The 14,524-nt window shown below is 40.4% G+C and overlaps 1 protein-coding gene across 1 annotated transcript in view; it reads left to right on the forward strand.

Moving 5' to 3' along the window:
- The first annotated feature begins 7,671 nt into the window (after positions 1–7,671).
- Positions 7,672–14,524, forward strand: part of pds5b (PDS5 cohesin associated factor B) — a 237,068-nt gene continuing 230,215 nt past the window's right edge. The window contains exon 1 of the mRNA XM_060826137.1: positions 7,672–7,828. The gene's annotated coding sequence lies outside the window, so the exon portion shown is untranslated. The remainder of the gene's footprint in view (positions 7,829–14,524) is intronic.

The following is a 14,524-nucleotide window of genomic DNA, read 5'->3' on the forward strand; positions in this document are numbered from 1 at the left end:
ATCAATTACCTTCCCTCAATCAAGTCAGAAGTGGGGATGTTAGCTGGTGACTACACAATATTCAGTGCTATTCACCACTCCTCAGAAACTGGATCAGACTATGTCCAAACACAGTAAGATCTGGACAATATCCAGGCTTGGGCTGACATGGCACGTTACCTCGCACCACACAAATGGCAGGCAATGACTATCACAAATAAGAGACAATCTAACCACCACCCCTTGACATTCAATGGTGTTACTGTCAATGAATTCCCCATTACCAACATCCTGGGCGTTATCATTGATCAGAAACTCAACTGGACTCACCACATAAACACATTGGCTAGAAGAGCAGGTCAGAGTCTAGGAATACTGGGGTGAGTAACTCATCTCCTGACTCCCCAAAGCCACAAGTCAGGAGTATGATGGAACACTTCCCACTTGCCTGGATGAATGCCATCCCAACAAAACTCAAAAAGCCTATACCATCCACAACAAAACAGCCCGCTTGATTCACAGTACATCCACAAGCAGCCACTCCCTCCACTTCCAATACTCAGTAGCAGCAGAGTGTAGTATTTACAAGATGCACTGCAGAAATTCACCAATGCTCCTCAGACAGCGCCTTCCAAATTCACAACCACTTCCATCTAGAAGGGTAAGGGCAGCAGATATATGGGAACACTGCCATCTTCAAATTCCTCTGCAAGCCACTCACCATCCTGACTTGGAAATAAATCGCTGTTCCTTCACAGTTACTGTGTCAAAATCCTGGAATTCCCTCCCTAATGGCATTGTGTGTCAACCCACAGCAGGCAGACTGTTGCAGTTCAAAAGAGCAGCTCACCATTACCTTCTCAAGGGCAAATAGGGATGGGCAATAAATACTGGCCATCCAGTGATGCCCACATCCCACAAGTTAATTAAAAAAAAACTTTATCCACCTGTCCTGATTCCTTAAGAGACTGGCGTACATGCACACTAATATCCCTCTGATCTTTGGTGTATACACAGTCTGACCATTAATCGTGCATTAGGATGTAGATCAGAGTGGTGCTGGAAAAGCACAGCAGGTCAGGCAGCATCTGAGGAGCAGGAAAATCGACGTTTGGGTCAAAAGCCCTTCATCAGGAATAGAGGCAGGAAGCCTCCAGGGTGGAGAGATAAAATCGTGCATTAATCATGCATTCTCTTGTTTTGTTTGTCCTGCTAAAGGCATCACCTCTCATTTATCTGGATTGAATTCCATTTGTCATTGATTATTCCATCTGACCAGCTTGTCAGTCTGGTAGTCAAAAGCTATTCTCCTCACTATTTACACCCCGAACAATTCTGTATTGCCTGTAAACTTAATGATCAACCCTCCTTCATTCAAATCTAAATTATTTATGTAAACCCAAAACTGACCCCTGAGGGACCCCACTTGACATAGACTTTCAGTCCAAAAAGCACTGCTCAACCATATCCCTCAGCTTCCAATCCAATCCAGTTAATGTCAATCCAATTTGCCAAATTTCCTTGAATCCCATGGGCTCTTACCTTTGCTATCAGTCTCCCATGCAGAACCTTATGAAGAGCTTTGCTGAAGTCCAAGTTGAGGAGGTTTGAGGAGCTGTGGATTTGTCCAACTTTGCACATCCAATTTCCACATTGGGAATGACAATCATGACGTATGTCCATAGTTTATTCATTTTCCCCTTTAATTTTTTTAAATAATGGAATGATATTTCTGATTTTCAAGTCTGACTTTTACAAGTAGCCACTCAGCTATCTGGTTTTGCTCCAGGGTTGGGCTGATTGGGACTCAGGCCAGGCAACTCAGATGGAGCTGAGGAGGTGACCAGTTCCCAAGGTGAGCAGAATACATATGTCAGAGCACCACCATTGTGGCCAAAAATCAAAGTAAAAGAATAAAATATAAAACATTCCCCATCCCTCAACCCTCACACCCTCTCACCTCCAAACACTCTCCAAACCCCATTCATGCCACCCTATTTTCAAACCCGTCATCATAGCTCATCATCCCAGAAATTGTTTGACTGAGCTGGTTAGTTTGGCTGACACTCCAGTATTAAAGAAGTACTTCATTGGTAGATGATTGCTCGCAAGACAAAGCTTTTCACTGTGCCTCGGTACACTTGACAATAAATTCAATTCAATCTATCTGTTCTGGCTGACCTTTTTCTCAGAGAATAAAACTTAATGAATCGATGGTGTTGCCTTCTTGATTTGAAATTGTTATGTAATCTGGGTTCACAATCAAGATAATTTTCATAATGAGTCTGGTCGGCATGGACGGGTTGGACCGAAGGGTCTGTTTCCATGCTGTACATCTCTATGACTCTATACAGGTAAGAGAAGCTGAGCAAAAATTAATACCAAGAAAGTTAAGAAAATTGTGCAGGCTTGCTGTTGTCACAAACATTGTTAGGTTTTGCTGATGCTGCTTGGGAGGGGTGAAATTAGCTTGGCAGGGTGATGAGAATCCGAGAAGCAGATTCAAGTGGGAGGGAAGTTGGAAATGGAAGACAGAAAATTATGTCTGGAACACAGAAGAAACAGTGGCTAGAAAATAAACAACAAGGTGGTTTGTTAATTCTAAATGGTGTACGTTTTTCTGCAGGAAATCTCAGAAATGAGGCAGATTAACTAAGAGCACAGATTATTGGCACTTTGCAATATGGATCAAATGATTTTACTGTTCATTTCTGTCTGTAATCAGACTTTTCAAATGTTTTTCTTAATTATTTTACAGTTTGAAGTAGGCTGTGATGTGTTTTCCCCAAAATCCTGTTTGTAAAGTCCAATTTAAAAATGACCTGCAGCAAACTCTCCACACAGAAGTATTTTTGCATTTAAATCTAGGGATGAGTGTCACAACACATTCTCACAAGGAAGAGAAAAACAAAAGAAAGACAGGAAAAAGATTGAAATTAAGAATAATTTATGAATGAAAATAACTTAACTTTTGTCTGACAGTCAATTCCATTACAAACTTGTAATCAGGTGGGTGCAGTTGGTTGCAATTTCAGAATCCCTTTTGAAGTTGTCAAGGGTTTAAGATTGGTCCATCTTTCAGGTGAATAAAATAATTCTTCCGCATAACCAGCTTTTCAAGAGTTTGAGATGAGGCAGACTTGGCTCAGCCTAGAATCTGGTTGTGATGTTAACGGGCATTAGATCATTAGAAATTGATGTTAACAGAAACTAGATCCTCCTGACTGAAGGGATAGTATCCAGAGACCACACTTAACCTTGCCACATATGGAGAATCAGGGAGGGAGCTCTGGTTTTGTGACATGTGAGTGACACAATAAGGGTCAGTTTCAATTCAATATTTGGCTTCTATCTGTTTTGACACGGGTCTACTATTCACCTTAGAATATAATACAATTATTAGAACCTCCCAGTTGTAATGAGATTAAGCTTCACTGCCTTTGATCAATACATTGTTGATTTGTTTGAGATAAACGGTGAGATGTTAGTGCCAGAGTTGTGAGACTGTCATACAAACTAATCAAATAGCATTATGACATTGTCTGTCAGGTATGATTCAATGGGAATGACTATGTCTCAGAGACCATCATTACAATTACTACCAAAGACCATCCCATAGTCAGAAGGGAGCTGCCCTTGGAGTCCTCAATATTGATTCCAGATGCCATGAAGCATCATGATATCAGGTTAAGCATGGTCAAGGATACCGCCTCATGATTACTATCTACCATCATCCCCTCAGATTGTGAATCAGTATTCCTCCATGTTGAACACTAGTTGGAGAAGCACTACAGGTGGAGGCTTGATGTCTGTCCCATTTATTATGATGATAGTGCTACACAACATGAAGGAGGCTATTATCAATGTGAAGATGGGACGTTGTCTCCGAGAGGGCTGTGCAGTGGTCACTCTTACCAATGCTGTCATAGACAAATGCATCTAGTAAACATGAGGTCAAGTATGTTTTCCCCTCTGTTGGCTCCCTTATCACCTGCCAGAGATCCAGTTTAGCAGTCATGTCCTTTGGACTTGACCAGCTCAATCCACAGTGCAGCTGCCAAATCATTATTGGTGGTGGACATTGAAATCCCCCAGCCAGAGTCCATTTTGCACCCTTGCCAACCTCAATACTCCTTCCATGTGTTATTCAATCTGGACAAGTACTGATTCATCAGCCATGGGAGTGGTAATCAGCAGGAGGTTTTCTTTCCTGTGTTTAACATGAAACCATGATACTTCATGGAGTCCAGAGTCAATGTTGAGGACTTCAAGGGCAACTTCCTCCCAGCTGTATACCACCGTGCCACCATCTCTACCAGATCTGTCCTGCAGGACAGGACAGGGTCAGAGGTGGCAATAATGGTGCCTTAGACATTGTCTGTAAGATCTGATTCTGTGAGTATGACTATATCAGGCTGTTGCTTGATGAGTGTATGAGACAGTTCTCCCAGTTTTGACCCTCAGATGTTGGTTAGGAGGATTTTGCAATGTAGACAGGGCCATTGTCTTTTCTGGTGCCTAGATTGATGCCAGGTTGTCTGTATGTTGTCTGATACAATTGACTGGCTTGTTAGGCCATTTCGGAGGGTAGTTGAGAGTGAACCACATTCATTGCTGATGAATATGGAGTCATACGTAGGCCAAACCAGGTGATGGATGGCAGATTAGATTAGATTACTTACAGTGTGGAAACAGGCTCTTCAGCCCAACAAGTCCACACCGACCCTCCGAAGCGCTCCCACCCACACCCATTCCCCTACATTTATCCCTTCACCTAACATTACAGGCAATTTAGCGTGGCCAATTCACCTAACCTGCACATTTTTGGACTGTGGGAGGAAACTGGAGCACCGGGAGGAAACCCACACAGACACGGGGAGAATGTGCAAACTCCACACAGTCAATCGCCTGAGACGGGAATTGAACCCGGGTCTCTGGCGCTGTGAGGCAGCAGTGCTAACCACTGAGCCACCATGCCGCCCACTAGATTGCCTTCCCCGAAGGACATTAGTAAACAGATAGGTTTTTCCCTGACAATGATCAACATTAAACTTCTAATTCAGATTTTTATTGAATTTAAATTCTACCATCTGCCATGGCAGATTCAAACCATAAGATTACTTGAGTCTCTGGATTACAGAAGAACCTTGATTATCCGAAGGACACGGGCGGTGAGTATTTCGTTTGGTTAATCAAATTATGGATAATCGAATGCTGGATGACATAGTTTAGCCAAGCATCAGGACTTTGCGATCTTGCCAGATAATCTGATAATTCAGATAATCGAATGCTGGATAATCAAGGTTCCTCGGTAATAGTCTTGTGATATCACTGCTAGGCTCCTGCCTCCCCCATATTAGGTCCATAGTCTTTTTTTCTCTTTATTTTCTCTGGTTTTCTTACAAATAGTTTATTAGGTATAAGATGAATACTAGTGAATAGAAAAAGGAAAACATACAATTAAATGTTCAGAGAGGAGATAACTCAATTGAAAAGAGTAGAAATACTACAAGGATTTAATTTATACATTAGATATGACAGCGATGGCACATTGAGTGACATCTTGCAGCTGCAGCAATTGGGAACTGCTGGTAAAGGCATCATCGTCCTTGAAGGCTGCTCTGTCATTAGAGGAAAACAACTGGTGGTGGCTTAACCCTGAGGATCACCATGCCTCAAGTAAGGAGTATGGTTGAGAAAATTGGACTTTCATAGTAACTTGAGCCAGTAGAAGAATTGAACCCATGTTGTTGGTAACAATTTACATTGTAAACCAACCCTCTAGCCAACTGAACTAACCACCTGTTACTTGCCAGTATTGTTGAGGAAATGTTGTTTCTCCTTGGGGAGAGTCTCAGACCAGATCAAGACCAAAATCTTAGAGTAAGGGGGTCACTCAGTTAAGACAGAGATGAGGAGGACTTTTTTTTCTCTTTGAGGGTAGTCATCCTGCAGAATACTGCAGATTGCTTTTGAGGCTGGATTATTCGTAGATTCAAGGTTGAGATCGACAGAACTTTAATCAGAAGTGCAATCAAGAGTGATGGAGATAAGGCAGAGTATGGAGTTGAGGATCTTCAGATCAGCCTTGATCTCATTGAAAGATGGAGCAAATTTGATATGCCTACTTCTTCTCCTACATCTCATGCTCTAATAATGTTAAATTGCACTTCATAATGCTCATGTAGAGCATTTTACTGTTTTACTTTCCTAAAAGTAACTATACAGTAACTTGTTTAGTATAGTCCAGTTATGTAGAAGAGATGCAGCAGACTGGAAATGCTAACTCTGTTTTTCTGTATTCACAGATACTGCTAGACCTGCTGAACTTCTCTAGCATTTTTTGTTTGTTTCAGATTCCCAGCATCTACAATATTTTGCCTTTATATAGCAATTTGTTCTAACATGAAGCAGGCATCCCTTATACGTAGTAACTGTATGGGTTACCAATGGAAGAAGTTTGTGACAACAATAAATTGGTATGACGAACAAGAAATGTAAGAGTTTTTTTTAAATTGCAGGATAATCCTGAACACATGCTACATGCTATGCTTTGTGCTAACATTCTGTCAAAAATACCCACGATTCTGTTACATTAGTAGAAAAAAACTGAGAAGTTTTTATTGCTTATGTTCAAATTGAACCCTACTTGACAACAAACAATCAGTGTCATAAAATCCCTAGAGCGTGGAAACAGGCCCTTCAACCGAGCAAATCCACACCGACCACTAACACACCCAGACCCATTCCCTACCCTAAACTGTGTTTACCCCTGACTCATGCACCTAACCTACATCGTCCTAAACATTGCGGACAATCTAACCTGCACACATTTGAATTGTTGCTACGGAGCATCCGAAGAAAACCCATGCAGACATGGAGAATGGGCAAACTCCACACAAACAGTCGGCCAAGGTTGGACTCAAACCCGAGTCCTTGGCGCTGTGAGGCAGCAGCGCTAACACTGACCCACTGTGCCACCCTAATTTCTTATTCTGGACCTTATTGAATGCCTTCTGAAAGTGCAAATAAACCATATCCCTGCCCAGTGATATATTTTTGTTTCTGCCGGCGTGCACTTCGTGCTGTCACCTTACACCCAACAATGTTTCCAAATTGTGAAGAGTTTGGTCGAAACATGAAGTTTTTTTTATCAAAGCTTAAACCTCAAAATCTCGCGGAGATACTTTCGTATCCGATAGAAGCCTGTACTTGGATATTTTTTGTTTTTAAAAAAGCTTGTAATACCTTCTTTTCGACGTGTGGAGATGCTCTTGCTTCAATTTTCCACTAGACCGTCCGACTCATGAAGTTCCTTCGGCTAAACTTTTATTAACGCTGCACCACTTCCAAACCGGGAATAAGGCGGGCCGCTGGTCTCCCCCACCACCACAACCCAGTCAATGAATTCATATTCGGGGACTGTATACTGATTGATCGACCCTAAGGGGTGTTGCAATTCTTTATTAACTGTGATGTTTCTTTTTGCAGCATTTACAGTGCACATAGAGATATATAGATAGAGAAAAGAGGTAGCACGTCTGTTGTCGACCTTGTTCCCCCTCCCTCTCTCCCTTCCTTTCGCTGTTCCGGCCCCACTCCCCGGAGAGAGCAGTGCGGCGAGAACCTGCCGTGTTCCACCTCTGTGTGCTGTGTTGGGAGTTGGATTTGGGGTTTTGTGGGGTTGAGTTGACTGCTGTGTTGACAGTGCCTCCCTCCCCCGCTCTTCGTTCATTGGTGCAGACGGAGACAAATTGGCGCCATTTTGAAGCGTTCCACGGGCAGGCGGCAGAGGCAGCGGCCGTTGGAGAATTGGACTGGACCAGATTAGACTGGGGCTTTCACACGGGTGAGGAGGCGAACAGTCACTATCTCCGCGGGTCCTCTTTCTCGTTTTATTGCAAATATGTGTATGCTGCTGCTGTTGTTATTAGTGGTGGTTTTATTCTTGCGTTTTGTTGTATTGGCGGCCCCGGATTTATGGATATTTACCGTGTGGTGTGGCGGCTCGGCTTTCCTTGCGTGTCTGTTTCTGCCTGGGTTTCTCTGTTTTTTTTTGCCCCCCTCCACTCACTCGGTGATGCTTTTCCCCGCTGTGGTTTTGTTTTTAGTGATCGGGAGAGTGGGATAATCCTGGCTCCTGGACACCATCGGGTGGGGTGAAAGCCCTTGGGTTTCTGCTGGAAGCCCTAGTGAGAAATCTTGATTATTCGCCTGTGCGTATGTTGAGGGACAGTAAAGACCGAAAATAATGGCGTTTGAAGTGTACCTGATGGGTGTTTATTTTCCCGAAAGGGTCGAGTTTGTAGGATTTCGGGGCCTGGTTGTACTCCTGTTTTTGCTTTGGCCTAGAACTTGACGTATTCGAGCTCGTCCACATATCTGTTTTTGTTGCCGCCACCCCATTGCTTTCAGCAATCAATATATGGTGGCTGTCATCATTCAGGGCAAAATTTTTATGCAACAGCCGTGTTCGTGGAATTTGTCATTTTAGTACTACTAAAAACCCAGCAACGGCTGAGGATTGAGAATGCTAACAGTTTTTGCTGCGGAAATATTTTTTCCCTGCTATTCGAAAGACCAATCTTGATTTTTTTTTTAAAAAAAGAAGTTGTACGATGGGTTGACTTTATTAAAAAGTACCCTCTGGACAAGATCTCTTGTGCCCAATTCTGTTTCTGTCTTTTTGAGAATGAAGCAAATTTGGAGTTGTTGGGGTGTTTTGAAAAGAAAATTGGCTTAATACTATTGTTTTTCTGCACTTATAGTACTTTAGGTGTGTTTAAATTCTTTCCTGGATGCTTAATATTCTTAAATAATTTGTTCCAAATTTGAGGATGGTGAATTTTTTTTAAGATCAATGCAAAACTATTGTGTAAACAAATCAATCACAGTAGTTAACTTCACACTTCCTTGCCTTTTGTGATGGTGTTGCAGATTATGACCATATTCTGAGCAAAAAGATACCTGTCAAGAGAGTGTTATAGGAGTATATTGAAAAGAAAAGACCAAGCTGTTTTATTCTTTGAACTTGTTCACCTGCCCCAGTCTCCTTCCTGTATCATCATCACATTACTTCATTTTTTTTGGTGTCTAAAAATCTATTTGTCTCTGATAGATAATTCCAAATATCCACAACCCCTTTTGAGTTGAGGAAATCTTGTCTCCACGATAAATAATGAACCGATTCCAAGACTGACCCCTATTTTAGACTACCCAACCAGGTAGTCCAGAATTTACTTTGCAAAGTCACTTGATCTTTGTTTTATAAGATGACTTCTAATGTTAAAGTCTGGGGACTTTAGGCAAAATCTATTCAATCTGAAGATACTTTCCCTCCATGCTATCGTAGGAACTAACTTTGTGAACCTTTACATTCCTTCTGAAGCACTATTCATTTCTGTGAATAAGGAGATCAGAACTGAATATAGTATTCCATATGTTGCCCTATGAAGGCCCAATATAATTGGTGATAGTCAGAGCTTTTATAGTATGGAAAAAGGCCCTTTGCGTCGGTGCTGATCATCAAAACATGTATCTATTCTCATCCTATTTTCCACAAACATTTGGCTTATAAAGCCTTGTATGCTTTTATTATTTCAAATACTCATCTCAATAGTTCTTAAATGCTTTGGTTCCTGCCTTCACTTTTTTTTAGGTAGTGAATTCCAGATACTCACCATCCTTTGGTGCAAATAAACCTTTCCTCAAACCTCCTATTTTATCCCCCACCCTGCTCCTTACTTGAAAACTGTGCCCCTGATATTGACCAAGGAGTAAAGTTTGTCTCTGTCAGTGTTCATCTGAAGTTAGTGCACCTCAGTCAGTTACTGGCACTGGCAGTCTCTCATTTTCTCCCCCTCCTCACCCCACCCCATTCTGGCTTGCAGGGAAAATAACCCCAGTTTATCTAATCTCTCTCGATGGCTGAATCACTCCAGCTTAGACAACATCCTGGTGAATCTCTGCATTCTGTCCAGTGCGATCACATCCTTCTGATGTTGAGGTAGTCATAAATGCTGTGGGCTAGCTAAGACTAAATACAGCTCCATCATGACGACTTTGCTTTTGTATTCAGTTTATTGATTAAGAAAGTCAAGTATTCTGTTTGCCTTCTTCACCACCACCTCTGCATGTCTTGCTACCTTCAAGAATCTCTGGACATGCACGCAAGGATCCCTCTGATCATCCGTATTTCCCAGGTTCCTACCATACAAGATATATTGTCTTACCTTGTTAGTCTTCCCAAAAATGCTTCACCCCCTAAGTACAATTAAACCATGAAAATTATGTGTATTTTGCAATAGAGGCTGACATTAGCTTTCCTAACTTCTTGCTGTTTGTGCATATTAACTGCATGGTTCATGTACACAGTCACTCCAGGTTTTCCTGAATACAAATGTTTAGCAGTTTCTTTGATATTTAAAAAATTCTACTCTGGCTGCCAGTTTGACAAACTTCATGGCATTGTATTCCACCTGCCATAATCTTGCCTGCTCTCACCTCTTGATAGGTCCACATTCTTCCTGCAACATCTTTGAGTTTCCCACATCTCTCAAAATGAGGTGGCAAAGTATTAGGAAACTTGGATATATTACCTTTTTTTGATTTCAAATTTACTGATACTGATTGAAAATAGCTGAAGTTCACATGCAGATCCCATTGCCTCATCATTTGCAGAGTGCCAACTTAAAAATGCTTAATTTGTTTCTGGTCTATTCTGACTGTTAACCAATTCTCAATCCATTCTAATATATTGACCCCATTCCATGAGAGTCATTTTGTGTAAGAGCCTCTCTTGGGACACCTTTTCTTGGATGTCCAAATATACTACTTTATCTACCATGACTTCTAAGAAGTTAATATCTTTTGGAGAACACTAATTCCCTTTCATAAATTTGTGACTGCATTATCTTTTTTTTAAGTGCTTGGTTAGTATGTTGCTAATAATATGTTCTAGTATTTCTGCTGCTACTGATGTCAGGTTAGATGTCAGCTTCTTGTTTTCGCAATTCCTTCTTGAATAGTGAGGCGATGATCACTTTCTTCCCCTCCAAAGGGAGTGTTCCAGAATCTAGTGTATTCTGATAGATCAAAACCTAATACATCCACTGTGTAACTTTTTTATTTATTAAGTTTTTCAGGTGCTGCCCATCAAATCCAGGAAATTTGGTGACTTTAGTCCCACTATTTTCTCGAGTACTATCTTTACTAATACTTTTCTTTGCTTCATTTTCTTTAAACTCCTCATTCTGTTTGGATCCTTTGTTTCCCACGAGACCTGGGATATTTTGTCTTTATTTATGTGCCCAAGACCATTTCCTTTTAATTATAATTTCTCTCACCTCTGGTAAAGGACCTGTTTATTTTTGTTCACTTATGCTACAGAAGTCTTTTACCTATCAATGGATTCTTTACAAACTTGGTTTGTTGCCAGCTTATCAATTTTTTTTTGTCCATCCTTTGCTGAATCATTAGGTTCCCCTCAGTCCTCCACGTTAGCGTTAGCATGCTGTCTTTGTGGTGACATTCCAAGCTGCTTTCTTTCTTCTAATGGTGGTTTTCATTTCTGTTAACCACAGTTGGATAACTCTTCCAAATTGTGAATGGGCACACATTTAAACTTCAGCATCATCTTGTCATAATGGATTGTCTACCACATGTGATTCCAGCCAGGTGCACAAGCAAGGATTGCCAAAGTTGAGGGGAAGGAAGAGAGTTTTGATGCAACTTCATTTAGTTCATTGGAGCCAGCTTTTAAGTGGAGTAGCCAGTGCAGAATAATCTGGCTGCATATTTCTAAAGCAGTTGAAGTTGATTTAAAATTTCAACGGAAGCTGATCACGAGCTAGCCAGAATCTGTCATTGTTTAATTTTTATCTTTTTGGTCAATGAGAATGGATACCAGGATAAGAAATTGGAACCTGATTTTTGTGTTCAATATAGACTTGAAACATAAGTGGACAGGTGTAAGAGATACCAGAAGGAAGTAAAACTTTCGTTATCAAGCATGCACAACATTGCTTCCAAGGTAGAGTTAAGCAATGATCCCAAAGGATTCCTGATGAAGGGCTTTTGCCTGAAATGTTGATTGTCCTGCTCCTTGCATGCTGCCTGACCTGCTGTGCTTTTCCAGCACCACTCTAATCTAGACTCCCAAAGGATTAAGTTGAGTAACTTAAGAGACAAAATAGAATTTTATAGTTTGAGGAGATGGGAATTTTTTCTCAATTTAGAAGCTGGTGTGGGTTCAAACCCAGCACTAGGGTTTATTCTCATTCTAGTCTGGTAATTCATTGGAATATTTATGAAGTTTTTTTTGTGACGTGTGACTGTGCACAACATAGTGATTGCCCAGTAACAACAACAGTTACAAGAACTCAAAATAATTAATTGACTGTGAAGTGCTTTCTCGCATACTGAAGATGTGTGATATTCGATTATAATAAAATCTTCGTTCTGAGTTGTGTTGCAGTGAATGTGATGAACTGGTCAAGCTCAATAGAATTTTTCCAAGAAGACTTTTGTTATCAGAGCTAGTAGGTCAAAGCATGACAATTTTTTTTTTCAAAGCTTTGACATAATGTGTGCTGTAATGGGGTATTTATGTTTGGATAGCCACGTAACAAGAAGGTAGGTGCAAATTTTTATTTTTGTCAACTGCAATTTGTGTGCCAATCCCTTCTTTGTTGCTGTTTTAAATTTATGTTTTTTTTTTAATTCGAAGCTTGAACAAATACTGAGATGATGAAGAAAAATGTCATAATGACTTGTTGACCTCCATGGTTCATAGTTCAACTGTTGCTTGTTGTAGATTCTTTGATAAGTGGATTGGAATCACTTGCAGCTTTACATGATCAAGTTAGCTTCAATCCAATGTTTTTGTTTTATAGATAACTGCTATATATTTTTAAAATACTTGTCACTACAGATTTGGATGATCAAAATCAATTTTGCCTTAAATTCCAAAACTTACTTTGTCATAAGGTGTCGGTAGTCTACAACACTTTATTAATGAAGCAATGAAATACTGCAGAGGCTGGAAATCTGATTAAAACAAACACTTCGACAGTATCTGTAAGGAGAAGATAGTGTAAATACAGCTTGAGGGGACATTAGAACTTTGGTTGCCACAGTTTTAAAATTGCTTCATATTATGTTTAATGTGGTATTACAATAATACTGGCATATTTCTAAGTATATGTAGTATTGGGAGCATCCAATTACTAGATGATTAATTGATCAAACTTGTTCAGGAATATGAAAATTTACAGTAATGACTTGTATTTCTATAGGTTCTTATTCAAGTTCTAAAAGCATGCCAACATGCTTCAGAGGAATGTTTTCAAAGTTTAACACTGAGCCACATGAGCGAAAATGTAGTGAGGTTAGGCGGCAGAATTCTGGAAGATGTTGCTTTGGATCTCAAAGTTGTTCAACCACTGAAAGTTGTTAAGTTTGGGGATGTAAGAGGCTGGCATTAGATTAGTACAGTTTTATATTTCAGGAAGAGGGCAGCCATACAGTTTTAGAAAATAAGGATTAGAGTTTTACGACTGAAACAATGTAAATCAGTGGGCATTAGAATTATGTTTGTTTTAAATGGGATTTGAGACCGATAGGATACAGACAGTAAAGAACTGCAGGATCTGTTTTGTAGCAGGTAAATTTAGACTTTGAATACATTTTGGAAAATTATTTTATTTGAAGAAGTATCATACTTGTTTGAGGTCTAACATTAAAATAAGGAGTGCTTAGAAGACACAAGTGGATTTGGACTTCAGGCTACCAGAGTACTTCAATTTCAGGTTTCTTTCTTATTTCAATTTGACATGACAGTATTGACGCTATCAGGATGGTAAATTTTGAACTGGGAAGAAGACATGTCATTTATATAGTGCCTCTTAGAATCTTTGGATGTCCCAAAATGAACATTCCTTCCAATTTCCCCTTGCTGTAAGTGGCTTGTTTGTTCCATTGTTATATTTCAGCACATGCACATTCTCACTCCCTTTTTTTTCATTATTTTTCTTTTTATTCTGTTCTCATTTTTCTGCTCTCATTGGAACTGAGTAACCGCTTGTGATAAAAAGAAACTAGACCAACAAACATTTGTTTATTTATGAGGCCAGGCCTGGAAGTTAATTGCAGGTTGGTTCCTGATCTGAAGGTTCTGCAGATGTTTCATCAGAGAAGAGCATTATGTTTAATCAGATAGCAGAAGATGGTCAGAGTGAAGATAGACAACTGCACCTCTCCACGATAACACTAAACACTGGCGCCCCACCATGAATGCATTCTCAACCTCCTTCTGAACTCCCACAACTTTGTAGCCAAATTCTGAACAAAAGCCATCTAAACTTTGCTGACGACACCACTATGGTAGGACGGATATCAAACAATGATGAGTCAGAGAGATTGGTGATGGGGTGCAATGATGGTAACCTCTCTCTCGATGTCAAAAACAAAACAAAACTGATCATCATTGGATTCACAAAGAAAGGAGAACATGCCCCCATCTACATCAATGGAGTGGGGGTTGAGA

Source organism: Hemiscyllium ocellatum, chromosome 6, assembly GCF_020745735.1.
Source record: "Hemiscyllium ocellatum isolate sHemOce1 chromosome 6, sHemOce1.pat.X.cur, whole genome shotgun sequence".
NCBI classification, from domain to species: domain Eukaryota; kingdom Metazoa; phylum Chordata; class Chondrichthyes; order Orectolobiformes; family Hemiscylliidae; genus Hemiscyllium; species Hemiscyllium ocellatum.